The sequence below is a fragment of the Heteronotia binoei genome, chromosome 5 (genome assembly GCF_032191835.1).
Source record: "Heteronotia binoei isolate CCM8104 ecotype False Entrance Well chromosome 5, APGP_CSIRO_Hbin_v1, whole genome shotgun sequence".
Lineage (NCBI taxonomy): Eukaryota > Metazoa > Chordata > Lepidosauria > Squamata > Gekkonidae > Heteronotia > Heteronotia binoei.
Window position 1 is genome coordinate 111,910,023 of NC_083227.1, and position 13,697 is coordinate 111,923,719.

Here is a 13,697-nt window from a genome sequence, read left to right on the forward strand (position 1 = left end):
TAATGTGCAGTGTCAAGTCTGTATAGTACTATGGGGTCATTAATAGCTGATCTTTGTAGTTAACAACATTTTTCCTCTCCCCCACCCAAACCATTCAAGGCTGATGAGGCATGTGCGCCCTGTAAGCACCCAAAGCTTACATTAGAACATCAGTTAAATTGCATTATCATATCTACATATATTGAAAAGATATATATTTAGTTATCACTTATTATCTGGTCCTAATTGGGTTTTTCTTTAATTTAAATGTTTGTGTATGTGTCCACAAACCATTGTGTAGTGATACTGCTGCAGTAGATATTGCAAAGGAGAAGGGGCTATATTAAGTGAAAACATCAGAGTTCAGGGGGTGGAACACATGCATTAGTCATTTATAATTTCTGCAGAGGTCATAGTGGAATTTGTAAGTGTGTGGGGGAAGGATGTTGCTAGTTAAAATACAGCATCCCCTTAAATTGGTACTCATAACTTATGTTCAGCTGATGCAGCATTACTGCTTATCTCTTGACAGGGAAATTAAAAATTTTAGCTGGGTTCAAAAAAGGGGTCCAAATCACTGTTAACAACTGGAGTAGAAATTCTTTCATCATCTGTCTTCTAATACAGCCCTCCATTAGGACTGCACTTGTGCAGGCCAACCAAAGAGACTTGATTTTTCCAGTTTAAATGTCTACAACTGAGTGGTCCTTCTGTGTGTTAACTGAGCATGTGTAGGTTTTCCCACCAAAATGTCATGTGACCTGGGATGGTCATTTAGGAAATGGAAAGGGGGGGGGCTTATATCCAAGGATGACCGTAAACAAATAACCAGTGCTTGCAGAAAGGTTAGGAAAGCTAAAAACACCAAAAAAGTGTTCTTTTCTTATGTTCAAAGTAAGAAAAAGAGCATGGACATAATAGGCCCCTTGCAGGGACTGGAAAATGAAATTGTCAGGTGATGAAGAGAGGGCAGAACTGCTCAAATTCTACTTTTCCTCAGTCTTCTCTTGTGAGGGAAAAGGTTCTCAACATGTCAAAAACAGAACACACAGTGGACTTCCGGGGTTGGAACATGGCAAATTGACCTGCTTCTTTTAGGAGAAGCAGACCGGGGCCTTTGTTTTGGGCATAAAAGGCAATTTCAACGCCTGCTGCCTACATTTTCCAGAAAGGAAATTGTCTAAGACATGCTTGAAGAATTTTGAGAGGACTTACTTTGGCTGATGAGGGATCCCACTGGGGTTCCTTTTCGGCTTTGAAGAGTCCCCAATGAAGACCTGCATTCCATTGTCTACAAAGTGTCAGACAATGGAACTTCAAATTAATCAGACTCCATTTGTTACAATGTTAAGACTTTATTTGATAGTTCATAATTTCTGAGCGCAGCAAGATTGGAACTGATATTTTTCCCTAAGTACATAGATGTTTTAAACACTTGTACATCAAAGGGTTCAAAGCATATCTACATTCCCACTATGAAGTGATACATTTCATACGGTTGCTTTCTCTTATCTCTTTGTGGTTCCCATTCTCACAGGGATGGCCAAGCCGGCATTCCCGGAGGCACCTTATCTTCAAAGGGATGTTGCCTTTATTAGTATCAGGGACAGGAATTCACACCAGTGTTAGTAGCAACTATACTTCTACTTTGATATGTAAGGTTTCTCCTTGAGGTTAATAACATATGCTAGAAAATGGAGTCAGTTAAGCTAAGCAATTCATCACAGTTTAAACCAAGCATCATATTATATCATGGTAACTTTCCAGTGTCTAACACAAAGGGTCTCCGGAGTCATAAAGTCGACATAAATTCATCAAGATTCCAACTTTCTATGGATTACAATAACATCTGGAGGTCAAGGGAACGGTATAAAGGAGAATATACTTTCGTTAAGGTAAAAGATCTTTATCATTCCGGGACTAAAATAAGACTTTTAAAATAAAAGATTTAAGATCTGGAACTAACTGTAAGAGTATAAAGTCAAGAAGAGAAAGGGGGTAAATTTGGAACTTTTGGAGTTAAAAATAAGCAGAAAAGTGCAGAAAAATAACTCTTGTTTGAAATGCCTGTGGCTTTGAAAACCACCACCACCACCCCCGACATAACAGAGTTGCTGATTCTCAAGACGACACAGGAAGTGACGTTTTACAACTATCATGGGATTATCAACAATTGAGAACAAGACTTCACGGCCAGAGAGTCAGGAAGCAAACACTGAAAGAAAGGAAATCTCCAAACCTCCAGGCCATCTCTAGAGTCAGAAATCATTTATTTATTATTTATTTATTTGATTTATATCCCGCCCTACCGAACCAAAGCGGGCTCAGGGCGGCTTACAATACAGAGATTCTAACATAGAATTCAGATTTTAAAAATAGTAGCAGTTTACATAGTTAAGAAATTAAAACATTAAAAACAGTGCATCAGTCCAACAACATACAATCTATACACTTCCTTCGGTATTTTGGTAGTTTGGTGGCTTGGGACCGGTCAGTTATAGGCCAACTGGAAGAGGACTGTCGTACAGACCCTGCGGAATTGTCCAATATCCCGCAGGGCCCTGACTTCTTCCAGTAACTGGTTCCACCAGCAAGGGGCTGTTATTGAGAAGGCCCTGTCCCTGGTTGACTTCAACCGGGCCTCCTTTGGCCCAGGGATTACGAGCAGATTTTGGAAGCCAGATCGCAGTGCTCTCTGGGGAACATATGGGAAGAGACGGTCCCTAAGGTAGGCAGGTCCTAGACCATATAGGGCTTTAAAGGTAATAACCAGCACCTTGTACCGGACTCGGTATATTATTGGCAGCCAGTGCAGTCCCCGAAGGCCCGGCTGAATGTGCTCCCGTCTAGGGAGCTCTAATAGCAGCCGGGCGGCGGCGTTCTGCACTAGCTGCAACTTCCGGGTCCGGCACAGGGGCAGCCCCATGTAGAGGGCATTACAGTAATCCAACCTTGAGGTCACCGTTGCATGGATCACTGTTGCTAGGTCGTCCCGCTCCAGGAAGGGAGCCAACTGCCTCGCCCGCCTAAGATGAAAAAATGCGGACTTAGCAGTGGCTGCTACCTGGGCCTCCATAGATAAGGCAGGCTAAAGTAGTACCCCCAAGCTCCTGACCCTGTGCGCCATTGTCAGTGGCACACCGTCAAGGGTTGGAAGGGGAATTTCCCCCCCCCAGACCACGGCGACCCAAGCAAAGGACCTCTGTCTTCGCTGGATTGAGCTTCAGCCTACTCAGCCTGAGCCATCTGGCCATGGCTTGTAATGCCTGGTCCAGGTTTTCTGGGACAGAGTCAGGCCGGCCGTCCATGAGTAGATAGAGCTGGGTGTCATCAGCGTACTGGTGACAACCCAGCCCATGCCTCTGGGCAATCTGGGCAAGGGGGTGCATGTAAATATTAAATAACATTGGGGAAAGAACTGCCCCTTGAGGCACCCCACAATCCAGCGCGCGCCTCTGGGACAGCTCACTCCCAACTGCCACCCTTTGTCCCCGACCATCAAGGAACGAGGAGAGCCACTGTAAGGCCAACCCGAATCCCCACGTCAGCGAGACGGCAGATCAGCAGCCGGTGGTCGACCATATCGAACGCCACCGATAGGTCCAACAACACCAGCACCACCGAGCCGCCTCGATCCAGATGCCACTGGAGGTCATCCATCAGAGCGACCAGCACCGTCTCCGTCCCATGACCCGGACGGAAACCGGACTGATGGGGGTCTAGAACGGAAGCATCCTCCAGAAAACTCTGCAGCTGCAAACGCCACTGCCCTCTTAATGAGTTTACCCAAAAAGGGTAAATTCGAAACCAGCCGATAGTGTGTCAATTCGTCTGGGTCTAAGGTTGGTTTCTTCAGTAGAGGGCGGACCACAGCCTCTTTTAGAGGCGCTGGAAAATGCCCTTCCATCAGGGATTTGTTTATGATATCCCGTACAAGATATCTAAGCTCCCTCTGGCAAGCTTTAATAAGCCAGGAGGGGCAAGGGTCCAGATTGCAAGTTGTAGGGCGAGCAGATGCGAGAATCCTGTCAACTTCCTCCAGACTGAGAGCGCTGAAACCATCCAGGACACACTCTGAAGACAGGCATGGAGCCTCAGGTTTCCCTACTGTCTCCAATATGGCAGGAAAGTCGTGGCGGAGCGATGCAACCTTATCTGCAAAAAAGTTCGCAAAAGCCTCACTGCCAATCTCCAATTCTTTAGAATTTGGTCTGCCTTGTGGCAGAGTTGTAAGGGTCCGAACTGTATTGAACATTTGAGCTGGGCGCGATGTTGCAGATGCAATCTTAGCCACAAAGTATGTTTTCATAGGGAAACATCAGCAGCCATTAAAGAAGGGTCAAAGGTTTACATTTTTAAAAATAGAATGGGACTTTAAAAATTTATAAAACCGGCATGAATCATCCCAAAAAGGTAAAATATAATGGACTATATGTTTGAAATTAAACTATGAGGCCTATTGGAAAAAGGAAAACTTTTAAAAAGGGGCTTGGAAAAATCGTGGCTGCCATTTTGGATTATTTAAAAACTTTAAAAATTAATATCTTGAGCTAGGAAGCTCAGAGGATGGCGATTTTGGGCTTGTTGGAAAGGGCATGCCTTAATCTATTGAATGCTGTCATCAGATTGTTGATTGGTGAAGTCAACTTAATAGCCCATTTTGTGCAATGGGAGGACAGTGATGTCTGATCAGAAGCTGGGACCAAGGCTTACACGTTTGAGAGCAGCCTCTCTGGGGGAAGGAAAAATGGCTAAACAAGTTCAAGAGCAACTGGATGCTATGGAGGCAAGACTGGCGAAGGTGATGAAAGATTTAATAACTGGAATTGAGAAGAAACTAACTAAAGAAATAAATTCCAGTGCTGAGGAAGTCAAAGATTAAAAAAGAGATTGGGGATCTCAGGAAAGAGTCACAAGGAACAGCACAGAAGACACAGGAGATAGAAGCTAAAATTAAAGACCAGAGAAATGGGACTGGTTCTTAAAAGTACTACACTGGAGTGAAATGGACAAGCTTACTAGAATTCTGAAAGACTGTAATTCAGGGAAATTTAAAGAGGACTGGGAGAAATTTCAAAAATATATTGAAGAACAATGGAAAGTGAAGAGACATTTAGTGATTTTTGATAACATTAACTGAAGTTTTACTGAGAAGACAAAGCTGCAAATATTGAATTTTGTTTTAATATGTAATCTATCAGAAGATTAGATTATGAGATAAATAGAGGATTAATCATAATAGGGGCGGGGTGGGTGGGCTCCCTCTGGGTATCCTACCCCCCCCAGGGAAAGTGTATGCGCAATACATAGCCTCTCCTCTCCTGGTGTAGTGAACGCCGCGTGGTCACTGTCTGGCTATGCCTGGCAGATGGTCACTGCAATGGCCTCTCCTGCATTACTGCATCCGTAGCAACACCTTCTCGCTGGTCCCCCCCGTTTTTCACAGAGTTTGCTACGTCATGGTGTGACCGAATTGTCCGGCGGTATAACCGAATGGGCAGGCTGGGCCCACCAACCTCGCCAGCCTAAGAGAAGGAAAACTCTTAACATCAAACCTGGGCAGATAGAGCTCGTTAATGTAACACCTACCACCTGGAGGACTCGCTGCCGGCGTCCCGGCTTACTGGGCCATGGCAGATGACCCCCAGGTGAAAGGGTGGAGCCAGTACCGCGCACACTGCGCTTCACCTAAAAAATTCCTCTGCGCAGGCCTGAAGAGCATATCCACATACACAACCCACAATGCATCAAGTCCTGCAGTGATGGGCAAGGGGCGAAATGGCAGGTGGAAGGTGCCACTGGAAGCCGCAGTCCCGATCCTGCATGTAGGCGGTTCAGGGTATTGGTCGCCTGATGCTAACCCGGAGACGAAAGCATTTTTCGGCAGCACCCTGAACGACCAAGCAGCCTTATCTAGGGACAGCACTGCTTGCTCCACACGGAGAGGGGCCTAGAAAAGGTGGCCTAAACAAAGCTCGTCTCCTCCCCCCCAGTTGGCTAGCCGCGGTCAACGGGCATCCTTACTTGCGGTCAAAAAATAACAGCACCAACCCTAAATCAGACTTTTCCCTGCAGCCACTGTGGCCGGACCTGCCTGTCCCGCATTGGTCTTGTCAGCCACCAGCGAGCCTGCAGCAGACGTGGACTATTGCACCCTTCTTAAATCTTCGTTTGCGAAGCCAAGCCGAGAGAGAATCATAATAGCAATTATTATATAGTCTTGGTTCATATTGTGGTAAGATAAATGTAATTTTTAGTGAAGATTCTATAATTGTGAATTTCACCTTTATTTTCTTTTTAATTGTTTTGATTACTGGCGGAGGTCATGAAACAGAAGAGGGGGGGGAGGAGGGAATTTTGTAGTGTATTGATTAATATCTTTAAGTATATGTTTGATGAATATTTTTCAACATAATGCAATACAATAAAATTGGTTTACACAAAAACAGAACACATAGTGAAGGAAGGGAGTTGCAGCTTAGGATCGGCACTGGGGTAGTAAATAAACACCAAGTTGCTTTAAATGAAACTAGGTCCTTGGGGCCAGATGAACTGCATCCAAGGGTACTAAAAGAATTCACAGATAATTTCTGAGCCTCTGACCATTACTTTTGAGAATTCTTGGAGAACAGGTGAGATGGCAGAAGACTGGAGGCAGACAAATGTCCCCATCTTCAAGAACGGGAAAAAGAAGGATCTGGGTAACTACCAACCTGTCAGATTGATGTCTATAGCTGGGAAAGTTTTAGAACTTTTCCATCAGTCAGTCCTTGAGCATTTAGAAAAGTTGGCTGTGATTACAAAGCTCCAGCATGGGTTTCTCAAGAACAGGTCATGTCAGACTAATCTCTTTTTTTGAGGAAGCGACTACCTTGCTGGACCAGGAAAATGCTGTAGACATAGTTTATCTTGATTCCGTAAGGGTTTTGGTAAGGTTCCACATAATAGTCTTGTTGACAATCTGTAACTGTTATGTTAAAATAAGATCCATGTAACATATTGTATTTTATCAAATTTATATCCTGTCCTCCCCTAACGGGCTCAGGGCAACTGGTTGACCAATCACACCTGGTTGACAGATCACACCTACAAAGTATTTGTGAATGGTTCCTCATCCTCTTGGAGAGGAGTGGCGAGTGCCTCAGTGATCTGTCCTGGGATATGTTTTAATATGATTTGCATGATGGAACAGAGGAAATGCTCAGGATACAAGATGATCTTGACATGCTGGAAAACTGGGCTAAAACAGGGGAAAATGTAGTTCTGCATATAGGTAGGACAAACTTAATGCATAATTATAGGATGGGGGAGTCTTGACTTGGCAGTAGTATGTATGAAAAGGATCTAGGGGTCTTAGTGGACCATACACTGAACATGAGTCAGAAGCGTGATGTGATAGCTAAAAAGGCCAATGCAATTTCGGGCTGTATCAACAGAAGTATACAGTCCAGATCACGTGAAGTGATGGTATCACTTTATTCTGCTCTAGTTAGACCCCACCTAGACTACTGCATTCAGTTTTGGGCACCACAATTTAAGAAGGATGTACACAAGCTGGAACATGTCCAGAGGAGGGCGATGAAGATGATGAAGGGTCTAGGAACCAAGTCCTATGAGGCAAGGCTGGAGGAGGTGGGTATGTTTAGCCTGGAGAGGAGACAACTGAGAGATGATATGATCACCATCTTCAAGTACTTGAAGGGCTGTCATATAGAGGATGGTGCTGAGTTGTTTACTGTGATCCCAGAAGATCAGACCAGAAACATTGGATTAAAATTAAATCTCACTTTGACACAGAGAGATCTTTCTGTGTTATACATCTGAGGATGTCGGTCACAGCTGCTAGCAAAATGTCAGGTACTACTATGCCAAGACCACAGCCATACAGCCTGGAAAATCTACAACAACTAATAAATCAGAAGACTTTAAACATTAGGAAGAACTTCCTGACAGAGTACTTCCTCAGTGGAACAGGCTTCCTCAGGAGGTGGTGGGCTCTTCTTTGGAGGTTTTTAAACAGAGGCTAGATGGACAGCAATGCTGATCCTGTGAACTTAGGGAGAGGTATTTGTGAACTTCCTGCATTGTGCAGGGGGGTAGACTAGATGACCCTGGAGGTCCCTTCCAACTCTATGATTGATTCTATAGATCCCTGTTGTTGTCTTAAAGAAACTGCCACTAAAAGAAGGGAACTGTCTTCATTTGTCAGCCCCTGTGGTAGTTCAACTAAGCAATTTCCAGTAGCAGTGTGTTTTATGAATGAGTTCTGTGAATTTTATCACCTTTCTCTCAAGACATTCAAAGCTGTCTTCACCAGCCCACTTCACGGGGGTACACCCAATACCTGGGTGAGAACCGCATTCCGGCAAGATAGTGCCATCTAAGTTCCTGGCGGCGAGTGCCACCTCTAATCAGTCCAAGGCGGCAGTAGGACTTTTTAGAGGAGAACGGAGCATTCCGTCTCCGGGATCTCAATACATATTCATTGAGGAGTTGGCGTCCGGTGGAGAGGAGTTGGCGTCCGGTGCAGAGGCACAAAAGCAGAACCTCCACTGTTGAATAAAGCAACGCCATAGTCTCATCATCCAGATTCTCTATTGTGAATGCTTCTGACGATACAAGGCTGTGTGGAGGCTGCTGCTGCTGCAGCCAATACTTAAGCGTCACGTGATGGTTTGCCTGCGAAAAAAAGGGGGATTCTCTATTTCGTTGTTACGCAATTACGCAACTGGAATTGCGCTTAAAAAAAAATGATTGACATGGCATCGAAGTCAAGTCGATGCCAGTGCGAAAACGATTTGAGCCGGGGCTTCATGGAAAGCGACTCCGCAAAAGAGATGATAGTGCGAAAACGCGGGAAATGGTCCGGACAGAATTGCTCCACGGAATATCGGTAGCAAACGCTAAGTGCGAAAACGCCCTATAAGTTAAATATGAGAATTGTTAGGGGATTTCTCTTGTACCCCCAACAATATAAACCCAAAATCAAAGCCTGCAGTAACAGAAACAACCTGCAGTTATCAGAAGGCTAATACATACTCATTAATAAGTTTTAAGACCTTGTATAAACTTTCTTAGACTCCATGTTTAGAAAAGCAAACAATTTATTAGACTCCAAGTTTCTCCTTTAGACAGAAGGCTTCAAATGGATAGAAAACAAAGCAGTTAGATAAACTTAGTACATTTCATTTTCTCCTTTAAACAGAAGGCTTAAGATATATGGATAGCAAAACAATTAAATAAACTTAGTACATTTAAGCCCTCTCATGGATCGCTGCCTTGACATGGCGAGAGGGCTTGCGCGGTTCAGTGAGGCTGTGGGCTATGCCATGCAGGGCCACCCAAGATGGACAGGCCACAGCTGAGAACTCAGACAAAATGTGATCCACTGGAGAAGGAAATGTCAACCCACTCCAGTATCCTTGCCAAGAAAACCCCATGGACAGTAACAAAAGGCTAAAAGATATGGCGCTGGAAGATGAGCCCCTCAGGTCAGAAGGTGCCCAATATGCTACTGGGGAAGAGCGGAGAGCAAGTCCAAGTAACCACAGAAAGAGTGAAACGGCTGGACCAAAGCTGAAAGAACGTTCAGCTGTGGATGTGTCTGATGGTGAAAGAACAGTCCGATGCTTCAAAGAACAATACTGAATTGGAACGTGGAATGTAAGATCTATGAAACAAGGTAAGCTGGATGTAGTCAAACAAGAGATGGCAAGACTGAACATCGACATCTTGGGAATCAGTGAACTAAAATGGAATGGGTGAATTTAACTCAGAGGATCACTACATCTATTATTGTGGGCAAGAGTCCCGCAGAAGAAATGGTGTGGCCTTTATAGTTAACAAGAGAGTGAGGAAGGCAGTAATGGGATACAATCTCAAAAATGATAGAATGATCTCGGTCCATATCCAAGGCAAACCATTCAGTATCACAGCAATCCAAGTCTATGCCCCAACCACTGATGCAGAAGAGGCTGAAGTGGACCAGTTCTATGACAATCTACAATACCTTCTAGAATTAACACCAAAAAAAGACGTCCTCCTCCTCATAGGGGACTGGAATGCCAAAGTAGGACGTCAAAAGGTAACTGGAGCAACTGACAAGTTTGGCCTTGGAGAACAAAATGAAGCTGGGCAAAGGCTAATAGAGTTTTGTCAAGAGAACAAGCTGATCAAAACAAACTCCCTCTTCCAACAACCTAAAAGGCGACTCTACACATGGACATCACCTGATGAGCAACACAGAAATCAGATTGATTATATACTCTGCAGTCAAAGATTGAGAAGCTCCTTACAGTCAGCAAAAACAAGACCTGGAGCTGCCTGCAGCTCAGTTCATGAGCTACTCATTGCAAAATTCAGGTTTAAACTGAAGAAAACTGGGGAAGCCATTAGGCCATTCAGGTTTGACCTTGATCACATCCCTTATGAATATACAGGGAGGGACGGTGGCTCAGTGGTAGAGCATCTGCTTGGTAAGCAGAAGGTCCCAGGTTCAATCCCTGGCATCTCCAAAAAGGATCCAGGCAAGTAGGCGTGAAAATCCTCAGCTTGAGACCCTGGAGAGCCGCTGCCAATATGAGAAGACGATACTGACTTTGATGGACCAAGGGTCTGATTCAGTATAAGGAAGCTTCATATGTTCATATGTACAGTGGAGGTGAAGAATACGTTTAAGGAACTAGAGTCAATAGAGTGCCGGAAGAACTATGGATGGAGGTTCGTGACATTGTACAGAAGGCAGCAATCAGCACCATCCCAAAGAAAAAGAAATGCAAGAAAGCAAAGTGGCTGTCTGATGAGGCTTTACAAATAGCTGAGGAAAGAAGGAAAGCGTGAAAAGGAAAAATTCACCCAACTGAATGCAGATTTTCAGAGAACAAGGAGAGATAAGGAGGCCTTCCTGAAGGAACAATGCAAAGCAATAGAGGAAAATAATAGAATGGGAAAGACAAGAAATCTTTCAAGAAAATTGGAGAAATCAAGGGTACGTTTCGTGCAAAGATGGCCATGATAAAGGACAAAAACAATAGGGACCTAATAGAAGCAGAAGAGATCAGGAAGATGTGGCAAGAATACACAATAATTATACAAGAAGGATTTCAATGTCCTTGACAACCATGACAGTGAAATCACTGACCTTGAGCCAGACATCCTGGAGTGTGAAGTCAAATGGGCCTTAGAAAGCATTACTAACAAAGCCAGCAGAGATGACAGTATTCCAGTTGAGCTATTCAAAGTCCTAAAAGATGATGCTGTTAAAGTGATGCACACATTATGTTAACAAATTTGGAAAACGCAACAGTGGCCACAGGATTGGAAAAGATCAGTTTATATTCCAATCCCAAAGAAGGGTAATGCCAAGGAATGTTCAAACTATCGCACCATTGCACTCATTTCACATGCCAGCAAGGTCATGTTAAAGATCTTACAAACTAGGCTTCAGCAGTATGTCGATCGGGAACAACCAGAAGTTCAAGCTGGGTTTCAGAGAGGTAGAGGAACTAGAGATCAAATTGCCAACTTTCGCTGTATTCTGGAGAAAGCACAGGAGTATCAGAAAAACGTCTATTTCTGTTTCATTGACTATGCTAAAGCCTTTGATTGTGTGGATCACAACAAACTGTGGAAAGTCCTTAAAGAGATGGGAGTACCAGACCACCTCACATGTCTCTTGAGAAACCTGTATAAGGGTCAAGCAGCAACGGTCAGAATGGGATATGGAACAACTGATTGGTTTAGAATAGGAAAAGGAGTTCGACAAGGATGTATATTGTCACCCTGCTTATTTAATTTATATGCAGAGTACATCATGAGGGATGCTGGCCTGGATGAAGCAGAAGCCGGAATTAAGATTGCTGGGAAAAACATCAACGACCTCAGATATGCAGATGACGCCACTCTAATGGCAGAAAGTGAGGAGGACCTAAAGAAGCTCCTGTTGAGGGTGAAAGAGGAGAGCACAAAAGTAGGCTTGAAACTCAACATAAAAAAACCTAAGATTATGGCATCCGGCCCCATCAAACCCTGGCAAATAGAAGGGGAAGACATGGAAGTAGTGACAGCCTTCATATTTCTAGGATCCAAGATCACTGCAGATGGTGACTGTAGCCATGAAATTAAAAGACTTTGCTCCTTGGGAGGACAGCTATGGCGAACGTGGGCAGTATAATAAAAAGTAGAGCCATCACCCTGCCAACAAAAGTCCGTATAGTCAAAGCGATGGTATTCCCAGTAGTAATGTATAGCTGTGAGAGCTGGACCATAAGGAAGGCCGAGCGCAGAAGAATAGATGCTTCTGAGCTGTGGTGCTGGAGAAGAATCTTGAGAGTCCATTGGACTGCAAGATCAAATCAGTCATTCCTAAGGGAATTTAACCCAGACTGTTCCCTGGAAGGTCAGATGCTGAAGCTGAAGCTCAAATACTTTGGCCACCAAATGAGAAAGGAGCACTCACTGGAGAAAATCCTGATGCTGGGAAAGACAGAAGACAAAAGAAGAAAGGGATGGCAAAAGATGAGATGGCAGGACAGCATTACTGATGTAACAAACACGAATTTAAGCAGACTTCGGAGGATGGTGGAAGACAGGAGGACCTGGCGTGACTTTGTCCATGGGGTCGCAAAGAGTCGGACTCATCTGTGTGACTGAACAACAACAACAGTACATTTGAGAAAACAATTACAGTTAGAATTCAGTCAAGCATAAAGCATAACATACAATAAAGCAGACAGCATTTTCCCATTTAAAATCAAAGTCTTATTTGTTTGAGCTATGCTCTGTGTTCAGTGTTTGAGGCCTCAAATAGGAGATGATATAAATCAGCAAATGTTGTTTCTCTGCTTAAGTTGTCCAGCAGAGAAACTGTCTCTGCAGAGCAGCCGAAGAGTCTAAGTTCCAATTAGTGTGGCATGATCTGACACAGAGGCAGCATAGCAAACCTCTAGTGTAGATCAGCAGCTTGGCCCCCAAAATTCACAGCTTATAAAGACTCCAGCGATCTCATATCAGATCTACTGGATCATTTACTGTCAACAATTTTATAGCCAACTGTAAACAATCAGAACCCAGATTGCCCTCACCCTTTCACCTGCCTTCTGGGTATTACTGGGGCTGCTTCCTCCTTGCCAAATATGGTCTTCCTACCTGAAGAGGCAGGTTGAACCTTCACTCAGTTACCCCATCTAGCCCTAATATAGATGCCCCATGGTGCTGAAAGACTGAAACCTCTAGTGGCCAAATTCCATAACTGCATCCAAAATAAATGTGAAAGCCAACTCAAAGAGAAATATAGAAATTTAAGGTGTTAGCGTCCATTTCATAAGAGACCCAACTCAAAATTCTGTGACAAGAATATAATGCAATAAAGAAATGTCCTCAGTTCCTGGGCATTGATTTTTCCTCTTAGCCAACTCCCTCTCCAGTGTATGATCTGTTCAGTTATTTACGTATAAAAGACATATGCTCCTCCTGTACTGACATAATTCAAATAACTAGTGTTAAAAATGTCTAGATTACAGAACTGCTGACCTTACTGAGATTTTAAGGAAATATATTAAGACTAGCCTGAAACCTATGCTTCACTATAGTGTTTAACTACCTTTAAATTTGTTTGTTTTAGGTAGGAAGGGCGTTTTGGAATATTTATAAACTCAATTGCCATACTGACTGTTATGAAAAATGCCTATTCTTGTTTAGAGCTTTCTTCCCCTTTTGGT